This window comes from Nuphar pumila, chromosome 11, assembly GCF_984573655.1.
Source record: "Nuphar pumila chromosome 11, dmNupPumi1.hap1.1, whole genome shotgun sequence".
In the NCBI taxonomy this organism is placed as follows: domain Eukaryota; kingdom Viridiplantae; phylum Streptophyta; class Magnoliopsida; order Nymphaeales; family Nymphaeaceae; genus Nuphar; species Nuphar pumila.
Genome location: NC_143259.1, coordinates 112292842 through 112308792, shown reverse-complemented (window position 1 = coordinate 112308792; position 15951 = coordinate 112292842).

Sequence of the window (15951 nt, the reverse complement as noted above, 5' to 3'; positions counted from 1 at the left end):
ACTACGAGTCAACATTGCCATTATGAGATAGAACTGCAGACCATGCTTGGATCCATGATCGCCGAAGCTTTGACATAGTTCGCTGACGCACGCTTGTGGCCCCCACCAATGATTCCACTCCATCGTATTTAGCTAGAAGCACGCTTGCACACGGAGACCCAGGTTGGTGTGCAAGCCAGCTCTGCTTCATGACAAGAATCATACTCCTCAGCCAAGGATCCTTGATTCCCAAACCCCCCTTATTTGGGGGTAGTCGAAGAGTGTCCCACCCTATTAGGTGGCGCTTGTTTTTGGGACCTCACCCAGACCACAGGAAGTGCGTCACTACCTGAGCTATCTTCTTACTAACCCCCATAGGCATCAGGAACATAGACATAAAAAATTCTGGCATAGTAGAAAGGACGTGCTTGATGAGAGTTAGTCTACCCGCGATAAAAAGGTAAGACGCTTGCCAGCCCGATATTTTTTTCTGAACCCTTTGGATAGTAGTGCTTCAGGCTCTCATTGATACACGACTGATTTGAAGCGGCAGACCCATATAAGAAAAAGAGTTATCCGAAACCGAGCATCCGAATATCCGCTGGCCCATGTCCAACATTGATGGAGGGGCGTTGACCATGGATAGACAACACTTCTCGTAGTTCAAGGATAGACCTGACATCGATTGGAAAAAAAGAAGGACAAGCTTGAATCTTAACATTTGTTGGATGGAGGCCCTTCCGAAGATAATTATGTCATCAGCGTAGGTCAGGATCTGACTACGACACTCTTGAATACCGAAAGGTTCAATTAGATCACACTCCACTGCCCTCTTAACCAAAACTACCAGGCCTTCATAAACAATGTTAAAGAGTAACGGAGACAGAGGACATCCTTGTCAAAGACCACGACCAAGTTTGAACTGTTTTCCCTTGACCCCATTGATCTAAAGTTGTGATTGGGCATTGGTAACCAGCTCATGCACCCAGCTAGAAAAACGCCTACCGAAGCCCAAGTTTGCCAACATGTTGAAGAGGAACGACTAATGAACCGAGTCGTAGGCTTTATGAAAGTCAAGCTTCAGAGTGAAAAAGGCCCCCCCACTAATCTTGAGAGGGTGCAACACTTCTGTGACCAAAATGAAGGAATGTTGAAGTCTTCTGTTAGGAATGAAGGTGAACTGAGCCTCCGAAAAAATCCTATGAGCAATTGACCGCATCCTGTTAGCTAAGACCTTGGCGATAATGCGATATAAACTCCCTAACACTGATATAGGTCTAAACCGCGAGATATCTGATGCGACTTCCTCCTTAGGAATAAGCGACACAATTGCTAGGTGAGAATGAACCTGCAATCGGCCATTTCGATGAAACTCGGTGAAGACACTAAGAATCCTAATGAATAATTGAGAGAGAGAGAGAGAATAAATTTCATAAATGTATTCTATCTTAAACTCTGTGTTCATATTCGTATCCATGTGACAGCTTCTAACTAAATCCTAATGAATAATTAAATTGGTCCACTTGGTGCACACCATTAGATAGAGATGGCCACTGGTTTAGCATAATCTAACATCCATGGATGCATCCAGTCCATTTTCTGCACATTCCAATTGCTAAGGAATGCATCAATATTTAATGGCCATGTTTAAATAGCCATAATGTTTAGTGCAAAGATATAGACAGGCAAGAAAGCAGCATTGGCAGTCACTATCTGATCCTTGCAAGTTCACATTGGGATTGATTCTAAGCATCCCGAGCACGGACAGTGGGCCTCAAATATATCAAAGGAAAAGCATATTCTCGAGTTCGAATGAGATAAGTAGATGGTTAAGTCACATTATCATAACCGAGGGGTCTCTGGTTCAAATCCCATAGGGGTTACCAAGTAGCATCCCTGTCAAGAAAAAACATGGTTTTTTCCTGTTGAGAAACCATGTTTGACTGACCAAACAAAATAAAAATATAAGTTGATGAATCCAACCATTTTTCAGCAAATGACAGGCCCGAATGCATTTTCCAAAAGCCAGTCTTGTGATGTACCCACTTTTCACAACTGGGTTGGGCTATCATCCAAGTGGATGTTCAGCCCAGTTTTGAGCCCACAAACTTGGTTTTCAGCAAAACCCCCAACTTTTAGCAGAGTTTTTGATGCCATAGATTGAGCTTCTGGTATTATCTAAACAGTGTTTATTATTTTCATGTGTTAAAATCGACTCCAAAATGACATTTTGGACTATTTTTAATCCATCTTCATCTTCATGAATTTTGAACCATTCATTTTTCACTACCTTGAGATTATTAAACCTGATAACATGGAAACGTCATGATAAACATATATATGTATACTTTGTTATCATTTGGTAGGTAGATCCAAACAAACAAGAGTGTGTCCTACTTTATGGTTACATGGCACAAAATTACAATAGATTTTTCCATCATCATCATCATAAGGCTTTGCCAGTCCTATTTCTCCATTCTTGTCTACCTAAAGCTAAAACTTTGATCACTATACAATCTTTCATATCACCTATAATGGCATCCTTCCAAGTCTTTAGTAGTTTTTTTCTTTTTCTAATTTCTTTTACTATGTTAACTTTTCTCACACCCTCATGAGATAACATGTCCAAACTATCTTAAATGGCATTCACTTATTTTATCGGCAATTGGTTTGACTTTTAAGTTCATTATAATACATTCATTTTTAATTTTATCCTTATACATCTTAGCATATGCATGCCTGCAACTTGTACAATATCCTCTTATCCTTTTTTTAGTCGCTCAACATTCAGTTCCATATAATAATGTTAAACTTACATCAATCTAGAAACATCTTTTTAGTCGTAAAGATACTTTTTTTATCACATAACACACCACTAGCCTATCTCCACTTCATCCAACTGAAATTTATCTTATTATATAGGGACACTGAAATATGTTTACCAACCATATACGTTTAGTGGCATGAATTGAGATTTTCATAGTATTTTTTTTTTGTAATTCTAACCCTGCACATGCATTCAGCGTGGTCTATTTGCTAGGAATCGGCTGTTGGATCATCATAACCGGATCAAAAAATATGATTTTTTATGCTTAAAAATTTATAAAAAATTTAAGTCATTGATTTTCAACCCTTAAAAGATCCTTCTTATACATTGTAATTGGATAATCCAAGAGTCTATTTCTATAAAGAGTATATATTATAGCAATCGCGCTTGGAGTATAAGTGAAAGGAGTGGAACGAAGTGTCGCTTTGGGAAACATGGGTATGGAAAATCTTAAAAACCCGTGCGTTCCCGATTTTGAAGGAATTCCTGCCAAGATGACGGATCCAGTCGTAGGTGCCTCTACATGAGCTTCGGGTGACCAAATAAAATCAAGCTTCTAGATCACGTTCGTGCGGTAAAATTTTAAAAAAAAATCTGTGAAAATCTATAAACATAATTTAGTTACCCATATATATTGTTTCCAAACTAGGATAATCTCATAATTTTGCATGAAAAATACAAGCTAACCATGTTTTCTTCCTCCTCCCTACCACACCCACCACTAACTAGGGAGCTGCACATGGTTTAACTTGGTTCAGCTCACCATGAACTCATTTGTGTTTGGTTCATGCAATTGGTGAGCCAAGCCACGAGCAACTTGTTAACAAAAAATGAGTCAGAGCACAAACAAAAAGGTAAATTATATTTAAATTTTAGTGCAATATATGTTATGAAAGGTAGCTTTGTACCCTTAGTAAGGACTTATGACATGTAAAAGAGAGTTAAAATCCCATTGTCGTCATTGTTAAAATACATGTTTTTTTTTATATAATGAACCAACTTGTGGCTGGACTCAACTAACTCAACAAGCTTGGCTCGTGATTGAGCTTGACTCGTCTAGTTATGTTTGCCCAAACTGAGTTAAATGATAAACGAACCTAGCCTGAACAAACTTGTTTACCAGCCCTAGGCCCAATCAAATATAACAAATTCATATATGTTGGGCACATTTTTCCAAAAAAATAATTTTTTGAAGCTATTAATGTTATCTTTTTTTACCTAAAAAGTAATCTTGCATTTTCAGCAATATCATTATTTTAAGAGTATTTTAATCATTTTTATAAAGTTAAATCTATCTAACGCTAAACATAACTAATTTAATATTACATTAACCATATATATATATATATATATATATATATATATATATGCATGCGCTGTATGGTTCCATCCAATTCCATGTCAGCCCAACGAAGCAACTAATGGTAGCTTCAAGTGGTCATTTTATGTGAATAGCGAGTGACAGAAACAACATTTAAGATTGGTGCTGACGGTCAATTTCAAGTATGGATCATATAAAAAATGTCCATCAATAAATGAAGGTTGGCTACTCTTGGGTGAGTGCGCATCAGATGGGAGTGACCCTGATACCCTTCGTCCATGCAATGAACAGCATCCAAAATACCATGGCTGAACTATGTTTTCAGCAGTTCATTTGGCAAACTCTAGATGCCATTCATCTGGGGCATCAACGGTTCTTCCAACTATGGTGTTGTAGATGCTGCTCATTGAATGGATGAACATCATCAAGGGTGGCCTGTGAGAGGTTACCCATCAGAGGTCCTGATCTGCACTCCTCTTGGGTTGCATAACTAAGAAGAATTATCAAGCCATGTAAATGGAACATGGTCTGTAAGTAATATCTTCACAAGCAACCAGTCACATGGCACCATTGCATAGGCATCACAGTACTTAAAAATGAGGGTTCCACTCAAATCAATGTGATGTGATTGCGGTGTCATGAGCTTGCTTATGAGTAGAGGTGGACACTGGGCTTGGCCTGGCCAGCTCTACCCAAGGTCGGTGAGGGACCCAAGCCCATTGAAAAATATTTTGGAGATTTTTTTTTTTAATTTATATCAGGAAGAAACTGCACCATACACGAAGACCTGATCGCGCTGGCTCAGCCTGCCATACCTACTGTACCCAAGGAGGGCTAGAACCCATGTTTGCTTTTTGCACAATACAAGGACATTCATCCTGAAAGATGAATGAAAATGAAATGAAAAATGAAACCAACTTGTCACGACTGACTTGAAAGGTTGAAACAAAACTATGTGTTGCAAACCATGGGCTGGATTCATTACACTTACCCAACATATACTGTGAGATTGGCATTGAAGGAAGTCTTCTTCAGTCGCTACAGGGTGTCTGCCTTATACATGGCTTCTATGCTTTTGGGAAAAATATTTCACTGTCTGTTGGCGTGGAAATAAGGCAACTTGATTTGATTGATTTGGGTCATTTATTATTATTTTTTTGAAAGGCAAGCTTGGGTTGGGCAGATCCCTACCGGTTGTTAATCATCGTAGCATTGTGATTTGAACCTGCACCACAAGGAGACTTACACTGAAGTTAGTTGGGTCATTTATTTGTGGAGATGTGGTCCCTTCATTTCTCTTGTAATAAAGTGGGTCCTACTATTTTTTTTTTTTTGCTATGCTGTACAGGTAGTTAAAAAAGGTTCATCTCAACTACCTGGTGGTCACACCCACCGCAGTTGGCGGAACTGAGGTGAAGTTGTTGATCACTTTATCTCAGGTTTGATTTTCATGAGGGGGTGCGGGTGCCTTTAACTGTTGGGCTTCGTAATGATTTGGGTGCCAGTGACCCCACCTTGGGTTTACCTAGCAAGTAAAGATGGCAGTGAATGGGGAAAGCAGGCCCCGCCCCCACCTTGCCTCGTTTGGACCGGGGATGAAGGGCATGAAATGGAGATAGAGGCGGAGATAAAGGTTAAAATTCATTCGTGTACGAGGATGGGCTTACGCTTTCTCCTGCCCAGCCCCGTCCCCATCCCGATCCCCGCCTTGCCCTGCCCCGCCCCATCCTCAATCCTTCTAAGGGGTGACAATAGACCAAGGGGAAACAGGGGCCCCATCCCGCCTTACCCCCATTTGGACCGAGGATGGAAGACGTGAAACAAGGATGGAGGCGGGGGTAGAGGTTAAAATTCATCTCCATGCGGCAATGAAGGTGGGGATAGAGGTTCGAATTTTGAGATAGGGCGGGGGGGGGGGGGGTTGGAGACCTTGTCTCCTGCCCTCACACTACAACAAAGCAGTAGATTAGCGACAACGAGGCGACAGTATGCTTACGTCGCGAATATTTCGACGCTAACTGGCGACAGAATTATTCTGTCGCCATGTCCGTCGCTAATTGCGACGGAATAACGAGCGCTATATTCCGTCGCCAATCCGCCGGTACTAAACGACGACCACGGCTTGGCGACGGATTTACTTCCATCGCTATGCCGTCGCTAGATTAATATGAATAGCGACGGATGGTTCCGTCGCAAACACGAAAAAAATTTAAAAAAAAATTATTTGAAAATTAAATACCGAGAACTGTACAATTTCTATTTCCTGTAAATAAAAAACAAACCACACAAAAAAATTCATATAACAAGAATCTACAACAATTAATCGTTCCACCTTAAAATTAAGAAGTTTAATTATTTACAATTCAACAATTACAATTAGGAAAAATAAAAAAAATAGAACTTCTTCAACACAGTCCTCTAATCATCGCCAAGATTTTGTGCGTCTTCTTGTTCATTGTCTTTATCTGTTCCTTCAGCTCCACTACCCTGATTATCGCTAGCAGCCTACACAAGAAAAGAACAGTCAGTATTGATAAACAAAATATAATGAAATAAATTACACACTATATGTGATTCTATCATGTGCTCATGTGTGATCTAAGGCAATAAAAAAACTCTATATGTGATTCTATCATGCTCATATGTGCTCTAAGGCAGACAAAAAGTTATATATATATATATATATATATATATATATATATATATATATATATATATATATGATTCTATCATGCTCATATGTGTGCTAAGGCAGTCAAAAAATTGAATATGTGATTATAGCATGTTCATATGTGTTCTAAGGCATCTAAAAAAACTCTATATGTTATTCTACCATGCTCAGATGTGCTTTAAGGTAGGCAAAAAACTATATATGTGATTCGATCATGCTCGTATGTGTGCTAAGGCAGTAAAAAAATTAAATATGTGAATATAGCATGCTCATATGTGCTCTAAGGCAGGCAAAGCCAAAAATTTTATATGTGATTCTATCATAAATGATATATAACATGTTCATATGTGTTCTAAGGCAGTAAAAAAACTCTATATGTTATTATAGCATGCTCACATGTGTGCTAAGGCAGTCAAAAAACTGAATATGTGATTATAATATGCTCATATGTGTTCTTAGGCAGTCAAAAAACTGAATATGTGATTATAGCATGCTCATATGTGTGCTAAGGCAGTCAAAAAACTGAATATGTGATTATAATATGCTCATATGTGTTCTTAGGCAGTCAAAAAACTGAATATGTGATTATAGCATGCTCATATGTGTTCTAATGCAGTCAAAAAAACTTTATATGTGATTCCATCATGCTCATATGTGCTCTAATGCAGTCAAAAAAACTTTATATGTGATTCTATCATGCTCATATGTGCTCTAAGGCAGACAAAAAAACTTTATATGTGATTATAGCATGCTCATATGTGCTCTAATGCAATAAAAAAACTCTATATGTTATTATAGCATGCTCATATGTTCTCTAAGGCAGTCAAAAAACTGAATATGTGATTATACCTGAGAGGGACCTGGAATCGAAGATCCCCTATCCTGAACAGCGGCCTTGATCTCATTTCGGAGAAAGGGGGCGACGATGTATTGAAAATAGTTATTCAGTGATTCATTAATGATCTGGCGTACATCATCACCAGAAAGAATAGTCGGCTGCTTGGAGCTTATGTCGGCGCAAGAAGTCGGTGAGCCGTAACTGGAAGAACCAATAACTGGTGAAGTGTTCATATTACTCCCAAACCCGAACATGCGACCTTTTTTGGGTTCACCTGCTGCAGTCACCCATGTTGTAGGATCAAATGATGGATGCTGAGTAGCGTCATCGCCATATCGCTCTACCATCTGTTGCTCATATGCCTCCTACAAAATAATGTTTAAAGTATTCATTAATAATTAATGATAACATTATGATAACTTGCATATATATTGCAATGATTATTAATAGAATTAATACATACCGTTGTCGTTCTCGCCTTCTCTGATACGAAGACTCCCGTGGTCTTCCGTTTATGTGTTTCTACAAACACATCCTTATATGGTACACTGCCTCCTTTTTCTGCTTCCTGCGAAGTTAAATGACAAAAGATTTAGTACACAAGTTTGCAACAATACTTATAAAATTAATATTATATATTGATGAATTACCATTTTCTTTAAGTGGCTCCCAAATGTCTTAGATCCACCTGTGTGTAGATGGGCTTCGGGCATCTTCGATCGATTTTGTGCAGCCTTCGCAGAGCGATTTCTAAATGCATCTCCCGCCCACTTATCGCACATTTCATCCCAGTAATCTCTCCTGATAGTAATAGGACCATGGCCCTTCCACAGTAATGGATCATCTACCACGTCAGATGCTTTTTTTGCTACAGTCTTCATAGTGTGCAGCATGTCTGCAAATCGATTGGCAGCCACCTTCTGCCACACCTTCCTTGCATCATTTTTTTCCACCGTAGTTGCGAAGCGATTCGAAGCCTGCAAATATTTTCAGAAAGTTAGTAGACATTGCTTAAATAAATTAAATATGAAACACATTAACTATGATGAACAACTGTATACCATGAATGAGGACCACAATCTGTCTAACACCTCCTTTGGGTACTCTTTCCATTGAGCAACTGGTCCTGGTAGATGTTGAAGAAGTGAATTTCTAATCTCCCGTACTACTTCTTGTGGCTCAAACCTCGTGCTGCACATGAATTGTTACATAGTAAATATCAATATAAAATATTTAAAAGATATGCAATAATTCAAAACAAAATACTTATGGTCGATTATCGATATACACTATTCGAATGAGTCTTCTTGTGCCAGCCTGAGAAGACCCTGTTTCCTGTGTTGGCTGTTGACTTGTGTGATCAACTGGTGTAGGTGGGTCGTGTACAGGCGCAACATCATCTATAAAAAAATACATTAGAAATTCTCAGAATGTGCATTTGAACTAATCAAGCATCTAATTAGTTATATGATATACCTATCACAGGAGCCCGTGAAGATGAAGGCTGAGCCTGGCTACTGCTGGATGAACGACCACTATAACCTCCACGAACCATATTCTAACAAATAACATATGTCATACAATACATTCAAATAATTCACATCAAGTATTACAATGCATTCAAGTCATTCACATCAAGCATTGCAATGCATTCAAATAATTCAAATCATTGACATCAAGTATTGCACTAATTCAAATCATTCGTTAATTGCATAAATTATAATACATTCAGATAATTGAAATCATTCACATCAAGTATTACAATGCATTCGAATCATTCGTATCAAGTATTAATATACATTCAAATAAAATTTTTAATCATTCACTCCAAGTATTGCAATACAACTCACATCAAGTATTACAATGCATTTAAATAGAGGTTTGTAGTATAAGATTTTGCTCACTAGCTTGAGAATTCTTCCTCATCACTAGTTTGACTTTCTTCTTCTTCTTCTTCTTCATTGTTTGCCCATCCACTTGGTACATCATTTGGATCACATTCCTCTATGAATGTTTCATCGGCCAATGGAGATATGACATGCATATCATGCGCAACATCGTGACCATAAGCGAAGTCATAGACATTATTTGATTGAAAGTAATCACTGTCTTCAGCTAACTCATCTTCCTGTAACTGATCATACTCGGGGTATAGTTTGGATTTCACCTTGCAAACTGCCCACCATTCATTTCTATCTGACTTTTTTATACTCGGATATGAAGTATAATAAACTTGTTGAGCTTGCGAGGCTAATATGAATGGTTCATATGTTCCAAACCTAGATTTATGATTCACCTCCACAATGCCTGAAGCTTTGTCGAGTCTTGTTGCAGTTGGATCAAACCAATGACACTTGAATATCGTAACCCTGTTATTCATGCCTAAGTAAGTCAACTCCATTATTTCCTCTATAACACCGTAGTAATCATGTTCATTTTCATCGTAGCTGCTACCCCCAAATGGATTAAATCCATCTGTACATAGACCAAGTCTAACATTTCGCACTTCCATTGCGAAGTTCTGATGAGTACAATCAAAGTGCTTCCAAGCTTCAGCGTCAACAGGATGCGTGATCTTGTTTTCATCGTGTCGAACTTTATTTGCATGCCATCTCATGTGTTTAGTTGTCCTTGAAGACATATACAATCGCTGCAATCTAGGAGTGATAGGAAAGTAGCGGAGCGACTTGTATGAAACTTCCTTTGATCTCGTGCTACCATTGCCTCTTGTTTTTAGCTTGAACCGAGGATGCCCACATGACGGGCATGATATGTCGTTTTCCTGCTCCTTGAAATACAACATGCAGTGATTTGGACAAACATCAATCTTTTTGTAACCCATACCTAGAGCGTTGACCATAACTTTCGCACGATAGAAATTTTGTGGCAATTTCTCATCTTTAGGCAACATACTCTTCACAATCATGCACAAACGGTCAAAACATGATTGACTCAAATTATACTCAGACTTCAAATTCATTAGTTGAAGAACTGCAGACAAGATAGTGTGACTCTCACAACCGTTCCAAAGTGGCTCATCAGCATCTCTAAGTAAATCATAAAATTTACTAGCTGCATCGTTTGGTGATTCTTCATCTACGGCAGTTCTTACATCACTAGAACTCATAGCAGAACCCAGTTCTGTTCCTGCGGCATCAAATATCAAATTCGTATATGGATTATCGTGCACCACATTCACCTGTGTATCAAAATCGTTTCTAAATTCTTCTCCATGAAACGTTCAGTTTTGATAATCACTCACAAAACCCTTCCTGTATAGGTGATGTCTAACGCCATGAGGTTCTACAAATCGATTATTTTTACAAATCTTGCAGGGACACCTAATCCGACCTGTGGGATCTACCGTACTGACACTTGCCGTTGTAAATTCAATAAAACTGTCAACACCATCCATATATTCATGCGATAACTCATTGTCCACTATCCTATGGTACATCCATTCACGGTTTGCAGTCATTCTGTCGTATGATGTTACGAATAGTATCCTAACCAGTTAAAAGAGAACCATCAGAATGCTATGATGAAGAAAATATCAAATTTATCATGCAATATATGATGTCATACAATCACAAGAATTATGATGCATGCATTGATAACTTAATATTTTCATGTGCAAACTATTCATGACACGATACATTCATTTGAAGCATGCTTTCAGTATACAATTTCACATGAAAGACATAATCAAATTGAAAGTAACTACATGTAAGCATGGATACAATCACATCAAACATTGCAATACATCGAAATAATTCATATCAAACAAATGTCAAACATGTACCTGCAGCAAACACACATCAATATCCCACTAACTACTACCATGCATAGCATGGACTCCGTACTCTAAAAATAAGAACACTTCCATATTCATACATTAAAATCATGCTCAGCATGATCTCCGAACTCCAACAAAGCAGTCCTAGATATCAACAACTAAGTGAGTGTGTGAACAATAAAGTGTTATATTCAATAAATTAAATAAGATGTGATGCGCTTGCATCACTTACTCACCACGGGTATTTACCCGATTTGCATTGTTTTTGTCACTTACTTACCACGGGTGGCGGGGCACAAGCGAGTTCCGTTGAGAAATCTGCAAAAAACACTGTGTTAAAATGAATATTGAAGCTAATTAGGGAAACACAAACACTTATGCAATAATGGAAGAAGAAGAAAATGTAGAATTAATGAAAGTGGTGAGCTCCCTAAGGACTTGGGTGTAGGCAACCTCACCTGGAGTTTAACTCAGGGAGGCAAGCCCATTAAGCAGACAGGGTCTCTGCCAGAGTTCCTTGTCCCTCGTCATAAAAAAAAATCTTACATTCATTACAGCTATAATAGAATGACCGTTGTACAAAACTTTCCACCTGAGGCAATTTCCTCCAGTGTAATGTTCTCTTTGTAATGGAGTTTTCAGAACTCCAACACAACCATTGTGACGTTATTTAGGAATCAAACTTAGGGATGTAAACAGTTTGGATATGAATCAGATGTAGGGATTACTAAATCCAACATAATCAGATACTCAGATTCAGTTTGAAAAACCTAATGCCAAATCTGGACCTTATTAGCTTAAATAGCTAATCCAATATTCCTTTTACATGTAATCATATTTGGATATCGGGTTTGGATGTATCAACCAAATCGAATACCCTTATTGATAGTATCACATTTACTCCATTGATCTGATTAAATGGATTCAAATTTGGTTGGATAGCCGGATATCTGACCTGAATCCAAACCATTGATATAACAACAATTAAGCAGCATGTCAACAACCTATGCCCAGTTGTTGGTTTGCATGCTTCACCTTTGGTGACAGAAAATGTGATGATACCTTTTAACCGAGACAAACAGTAGCACAAAACAAGGTAAAGAGATATTGAGAACATGGAATGCTACCATTTCAATGGAAAAGCAGGTAATTTAGAACAAAGTTGTTAGGCTTGATTGTCTCAGACCAACCAATCTATATCACAAATATTGCTTATATTTTGAAAATCTTATGGCTTTATCGCAAGATGTTTTCAAAAGCTGAGACAACACCCCAAAGAAAAGATATTTACAGAATATTCTTATTTTCAAGTTGTCACTTTTTATCGCAATACTAACGCCTTAGAAACAACTTTCATAGTAAATTTTATATTATTTTCATTTTTATATTTTTTATATGACAATAATTTCTCAAGATTTTACACATAAAACTAAGATTTTCAAAATATCGTGAAAATTTTCCTCGCTGTTATTATCCTGACAATGAGAACTGTCATGTAGCAACCAACAAATGAGTCTGCTGATATTGATACGTGATAAAGCAGGCTCCGGATGACCTACTTTAAAGAATTTATGAAAAATTAGCAAAGGCTTCAGTCCCGCCTGATCATTCTGTTCTCCCCATTACCATACAAACGATGTTCCTTAGTCGCATCCATAAGGAAAGTGATGAGAACTCTGTTGGAAACTATTACTGAGTCGACGCAAATTTATTTATTCTGTTTTATACATAATTAATGGAAGAAGAAGAAAATGCAGATGAGGAATCAGAGGAAGAAGAAGAAGAAGAAGAAGAAGAAGAAGAAGAAGAAAATGCAGATGCAAATGATTACCTGCGTGTCGTCGGGCGGTGGCGGGAGGCTGACGGGGAGCGGCAGCTGGCGAGCGGTGGACGGCTGGCGAGCGGCGGCTGGCGAGCGGTGGACGGTTGGCGAGCGGTGGACGGGGAGCGGCGGCGGCCGGGCGGTGGCGAGAGCCGACGGGCGGCGGGAGGGAGAGGGCGGCGGGCGAGAGCAAGACAGCGAAACAGGAAAAAGAGAAAGAGGGATGGGATTAGGGATTTACGCGACATTTAGCGACGGAATAATTCCGTCGCTAAGCCGTCGTAAATCAAAATACCAAAAAAGCGACGGAATATATTCTGTCGCTACGCCGTCGCTAATTAGCGACGACAGAGTTCCCTCTCTAAATCCATCGCTAAAATGGTGTTCTTGTAATAAGAATTAGCGACAAAAAATTGCAGTCGCTAATCCGTCGCTAAGTAGCGACAGATTAAAGATAAAAGTTGTTTCCTCGCTAATCCGTCGCGAATTAGCGACAGATTGTATCTCTAGCTAATCTGTCGCTAATTAGCGACGGAAAAAGTCCGTCACAAATTTTCATCGCTAATTAACAATTTTCTTGTACTGTCACCCCAATCTATTGCCATCCCTACTCTCAAGGGGGGCGAGCCTATTAAGTGATCCAATTCTTAAAAGGGTTCCTCATCATAAAAAACAAAAACAAAAACAAAAAATCCCTGGTTGTCATTGAACATGGGGATCAGAAATACAACCTTTAATCTTATAAACAAATATAAGACCTCAAAATCTTGCTGAGATTCTAAGTTTTGGGAATATAGGATCTAATATCTAAGGCATTTTAAACACACTCTAAGAGGCCATGGAAATCCAAGTTATCCACACCAAATCCAAGCTATTCAAATGCTAATTTTCAAATCCTTATTTTTTGAACCAGAGGGAGCTCCGCTGGTCTGGTAGGAACAATTAGTGCACATTACCATGCTTGCAAGTTTGAAACCCACTAGTATATGAGGGGTTTCGTGGTCGGTTTTTTTAAGTGGGGAGTGCCATATGATTGCACAAAAATTTGTGCAATATGATTGCACAAGCACCCATCACCCCCCATCAGGTCTTGGGTTCCACACCTGACAGGCACTGTCCCCATGATGGATGAGGGTGATCCGGTGCTTAATAAACAAATATTTGTGCAATCATATTGCACGATCTTTTCACTGCTTTTTATAGGAGGGCAGTGCACTGAGCCATCTCTTTTTAATAAGGGCTGCCCCTTTTCTTATAGGGTGGTGGACACCGGTACGTGGTCCCCCTGTTGTAAGGTGTTCTTCCCTGCTAATAAATAACCAGTTGTATAAGTACTTAAGGCATTGTTTGAAAACTTTCAGTCGGTGGTTGACAAGGATGCATTTACTGAATCCTCAAAATTTATGGTTAAACGTTTCAACATAGGATTTACCACTTTCACTTGTGCAGTTGTTTGGAATGCAGCGGAAAAGTTGAAATTAATACTGAAAAAATATTGGGAAGGTCGACAGGTCGACGCAGTAGGGAGCGGTGTAGGAACTGGTGTAGTATTCGGCAACTACCACCTCATCCAGGTGGAAAGTGAATTGTGGAATTAGAGCTGTCAAATATAGGTGTGTCAATGGGTCAGGTTTGGTTAGGACCTTGATAGAGTCAGACTTGCAGACTTGCACTAGATTTTTGGGTATGATATCGGGTCTGAAACCAGGTCTAGGGGTGTCAACGGGTCAGGTTTAGTTTGGACCCAGGTGGTAACAGACTTGCACCTGGTTTTCAGGCATGGTATCGGGTCCATTATAAGAAAAACCATACTCGGACCCGATAAGAACTACATGAACCAGACCCAGACTATACCCGATAAAACCATATTTTTATCGCTTTTACATTGAAAAATTATGGGTCTTAAATAGAACTTGGGTCGGGTAGAGTCTGGTATAAAATTTTACAAACTATACCTGGATCCATGTATTAATCGGACCTTCAGGTCCAAACCTGGGCCTTAATCGTGTCTTATTATTTATCACCATACCCGGACCCTATAGGGTTTGGTTCAGATTGGGTCCGGGTAAACCTGACCCATTGACACCCGAGTCTATTATAAGAAAAAACATACCTAGACCCGACAAGAACTACATGAACCAGACCCAGATCAAACCCAGTTAAATAATATTTTTTTTATTTTTACATTGAAAAATTGCTGGTCTTAATCGAAACACGGGTCGACTGACCCAAGTATGGTATGAAATTTTACAAACTATACCCAGGTTGATGTATTAATCGGACCTTCAAGTCTGGATGCAGGACTTAACTAAGTTTTCTTATTTGTCACCATACCCGAACCCTATAGGGTTTAGTCTGGGTCGGGTCCGAGTAAACCCGACCTATTGATACCTGGTGTGAGTTTTATGAAAATAATTTTTAAAACGATTTTTTTATGAAAACTAAGTGAAAGCTAGACACCAAATAATAAAAATTGGCTCGCACGAGTGGTGAAGTTCGGGTCAATCTCAAGAAATGATAAATACTTTGTATTCAACACAAAATCTAAACTAAGGGTGGCAATCGGATCGGGTTGGCGGGTCAACATACCTCAACCCGAACCCGACTCGTTTATTAAACGGGTCGGTTGTGGCAAACACGAACCCGACCCATTTATTAAACGGGTAATCTGACACGACCCGCCAACCCGCTTAATAA